The sequence below is a fragment of the Mirounga angustirostris genome, unplaced genomic scaffold (genome assembly GCF_029215605.1).
Source record: "Mirounga angustirostris isolate CCGP_5_RB_7025 unplaced genomic scaffold, mMirAng1.0.hap1 SCAF_16, whole genome shotgun sequence".
Taxonomy (NCBI): Eukaryota; Metazoa; Chordata; class Mammalia; order Carnivora; family Phocidae; genus Mirounga; species Mirounga angustirostris.
The window spans coordinates 56,026,513-56,030,683 of record NW_026991724.1 but is presented as its reverse complement, the minus strand read 5'-3'; the positions used below and the strand labels follow the sequence as shown (position 1 = coordinate 56,030,683).

The window sequence follows — 4,171 nt, the reverse complement described above, 5'->3', positions numbered from 1 at the left end:
CCTGGATTGAAAAAAATAACTCCTACTTGTTTTGTGTCCTAGTTATTTCCGGATCTCCAGTTGTATTTTTCCTCATTTTTGTTTCCAGCTACATAGGCACCACAACCTTCTTTTTTGCCTGAGTTGTGGAGAGAGTGTCCTCGCTAAACACTTAAATGAGATTAGAGAGATGGATGGCCAATGGGTATGAATTCAGACATTTAGCCCTGGGACGTGGGATGTAAATATAAGTAAAACACAATGAAGCCACTCTTTTTTTTTTTTTTTAAAGATTTTATTTATTTATTTGAGACAGAATGAGAGACAGAGAGCACGAGAGGGAGGAGGGTCAGAGGGAGAAGCAGACTCCCCGCTGAGCAGGGAGCCTGATGCCGGACTCGATCCCAGGACTCCAGGATCATGACCTGAGCCGAAGGCAGTCGCTTAACCAACTGAGCCACCCAGGCGCCCCCCTTCATGATCTTCTAAAACCTAACTTTCTGATATGCAAAGTCCTTAAAAAATTTTTTTTCTTAAATATTTTTATTTATTTGAGAGAGCTAGAGAGAGAGAAAGAGCATGACTAGGGGGTGGGGTAGAGAAAGGGAGAAGCAGACTTCCTGGTGAGTAGGGAGCCTGATGCAGGACTCGATCCTGGGACCCTGGGATCATGACCTGAGCCAAAGGCAGACACTTAACCAACTGAGCCACCCAGGTGCACATGCACAGTCCTTTTAAACTATCCTTTTAATTCATTCTTTTTTGGTTTATGTCAGTTCAATCCTATATTTTATTTTTGACCTTTAAAAAAGAAAAATTGGGTTTTTTTTGTTTTGTTTTTGTTTTTTTTTTTAAAGATTTTATTTATTTATTTGAGAGAGAGAATGAGACAGAGAGCATGAGAGGGGGGAGGGTCAGAGGGAGAAGCAGACTCCCCGCTAAGCAGGGAGCCCGATGCGGGACTCCATCCGGGGACTCCAGGATCATGATCTGAGCCGAAGGCAGCCGCTTAACCGACTGAGCCACCCAGGCGCCCCAGAAAAATTGGTTTTAAGAAAAAAAAAAATTAAGATTGAGACTGCCTGTGAGTTAGGGGGAGTGGAGGAAAGGGGAGGGGCAAAGGGAGAGGGAGAGAATCTTCAGCAGACTCTTTGCTCAGCCTGGATCCCATCACTGGGCCTGGATCCTGACTCAGGGCTCCATCTCAGGGTTCTGAGATCATGACCTGAGCCAAAATCAAGAGTTGGATACTAACTGAGCCACCCAGGCACCGACTTTTTATTTTATTTTCATTCTAGTTAGTGAACATAAAGTGTTTTCTTAGTTTCTGGTGTACAATATAAGGATTCCACAATTCCATACATCACTCAGAGCTCATAATGACAGGTGCACTGCTTAATTCCCATCCCCTATTTAAGCCTTCCCCAAACCCACTTTCCCTCAGGTAACCATCAGTTTGTTCTCTATCCTTGAGTCCGTTTCTTGATTTTTCTCTCCTTCTCTACATTGTTACTTCATGATTGATTAAATTCCTGGTGGAGAGGTGGATTATGATCACCCCTAAGGGTCTTCTCCTTATTGCTCTTCTGATTTTTCATTATAGTGATAATTCTAATCTGTTCTCTCTTTTGCTTTTGTTGAGATATATGCAAGCAGATCCTGTTCCTTCACCCAGCCAACAGATGATGCTTACTACTCAAAACAAATTCACCGCAGTGTCCCCTCTGGACTCTACAAGAATGGCCTTCTGTAATAGTTACACGTAGGGACAGAGAGGGACCAATTTCGGTCCATGGGTAGGGATATCTCAACAATCCCTGTCACCATGAAGAAGTTACAGAAGATGAGCCCTCACCCTTCCACAGCGTTAAAAACCAACGGACCTATCTATACAATGAAATATTACTCAGCTATAAAAAGTAATGAAATCTTGCCATTTGCCACAGCATGGATGGATGGAGCTACTGTATTATGCTAAATGATGTAAGTCAGCCAAAGACAAATACCTTATAAGTGCACTCATATGTGGAATTTAAGAAATGAAACAAACATGGGAAAAAAAGAGGGGGAAAAAAAAACCCAAAATCAGACTTTTTTTGTTTAAAAGATTTTATTTACTTATTTGATAGCACAAGTAGGCAGAGAGGCAGGCAGAGGGAGAGGGAGAAGCAGGCTCCCCACTGAGCAGGGAGCCTGATAGGGAGCTCGATCCCAGGACACCGGGATCATGACCGGAGCCAAAGGCAGACGCTCAGCCAACTGAGCCACCCAGGCGCCCCTACCAAAATCAGACTCTTAACTGTAGAGAAAAAACTGAGGGTTCTTGGAGGAGGGGGTGCGGGCTGGGTTCAATGGGTGATGGGTGTTAAAGAGGGTACTTGTGATGAACACTGTGTTGTATAGAAGTCATGAATACTACATTCTGCTGAAACTAATATGCTATGTGTTAATTAACAAATTTAAATAAAACTTGAAACTACAAAAAAATAAGGACAGAAAATTGGTCATTGGTGAAATGATGAGAGAGAGCCCAGAAGGCCTGCATAGTTATGATAAAGATCCAATAAGTGCTTGTTGCTACATTCTGAAAGGGTCTCATGGCTTCCTATACATCTCACAAATAGTTAAAATGAATGATAAGCACCTTAGAAATTTTTCAAAAGTAGTTTTATGAGTACAAATTTAAGTAGGGGCGCCTGGATGGTTCAGGTGGTTGAGCTGCCAACTCATGATTTTGGCTCAGGTTATGATCTCAGGTTGTGGGATCGAGCCCTGTGGAGTCAGGCTGCCAGCTCAGTGCAGAGTCTGCTTGAGACTCTCTCCCTCTCCCTTTTCTTTATTTTTTTTTTAAAGATTTTATTTATTTATTTGACAGAGAGAGACACAGTGAGAGAGGGAACACAAGCAGGGGGAGTGGGAGAGGGAGAAGCAGGCTTCCCGCGGAGCAGGGAGCCCGATGCGGGGCTCGATCTTAGGACCTTGGGATCATGACCTGAGCCAAAGGCAGACGCCTAACGACTGAGCCACCCAAGTGCCCCTCAAATAAATTAATCTTTTTTTTTTTTTTAAAGATTTTATTTATTTATTTGACAGAGAGACATAGCGAGAGCAGGAACACAAGCAGGGGGAGTGGGAGAGGGAGAAGCAGGCCTCCTGCGGAGCAGGGAGCCCGATGTGGGACTCGATCCCAGGACCCTGGGATCATGACCTGAGCCGAAGGCAGACGCTTAACGACTGAGCCACCCAGGCACCCTCAAATAAATTAATCTTTAAAAAAATGTAAAGAGGGGCGCCTGGGTGGCTCAGTTGGTTAAGCGACTGCCTTCGGGTCAGGTCATGATCCTGGAGTCCCGGGATCGAGTCCCGCATCGGGCTCCCTGCTCGGCGGGGAGTTTGCTTCTCCCTCTGACCCTCCTCCCTCTCATGCTCTCTGTATCTCATTCTCTCTCTCTCAAGTAAATAAATAAAATCTTAAAAAAAAAAAATGTAAAGAAATTGGTGGAAACATTTATAATCTATTACTCTCTGCATGAGCCCACCCCCTTGAGTGCTAAGCATATAACTACCACCTTCAGACATTAAAAGTGTAGCTCTTATGGGGTCTGGGGGGCTCAGTCAGTTAAGGGTCTGACTTTGGCTTGGGTCATGCATGATCTCAGGTTCCCGGGATAGAACCCTGCAGTGGGCTCCCTGCTCAGTGGTGAGTTGGTTTGTCTCTCTCCCTCTGCCCATCCCCCCGCCCCACAAGTGCCTCACAGTTCATCAGTAGGAGGGCAGGGTAGTCTGTACCAGTTTTTGATTGCCCGCAGTCTCACTGGTGCTACCTACAGATGTTAGGGAGGTGCTTGGGGTTGGGTATGGGAGCTCCAGGGGGAGGTTGTGCCGGAAGGTGTGATTACCATTCTTTATAGGAAACAAAGCATGATGATGTATAGATGTACAAAGAAGGGTTTAGTCCATCATTCATGTAAAGGTGCATGCAGAAATGTAAAGACTACTAAGGGGGCCAGAGGCGCCAAGGCAGGGCTTCAGTGTAAGTTAAAAAAATGTCTTCTAGGTTTGTTCCATGACGCAAATGGCATTATTTCCTTCTGTTGTGAGGCTGATATATATACCAAGAATCAGTCAGATGGAGGACCTGTATCCGGAACAGAGCTGATAATGATGTGGTAAACAAAGGCAGCTGAAAAAT

The 4,171-nt window shown here is 44.7% G+C and overlaps 1 protein-coding gene across 9 annotated transcripts in view; it reads left to right on the top strand.

Annotated features, from left to right (window-relative positions):
* Window positions 1–144: 144 nt before the first annotated feature.
* Window positions 145–4,171, top strand: part of LOC123856081 (zinc finger protein 420-like) — a 111,394-nt gene continuing 107,367 nt past the window's right edge. For all 9 annotated transcript variants that reach the window (XM_064581743.1, XM_054511599.2, XM_054511604.2 and 6 more), the window contains exon 1: window positions 145–1,962. The gene's annotated coding sequence lies outside the window, so the exon portion shown is untranslated. The remainder of the gene's footprint in view (window positions 1,963–4,171) is intronic.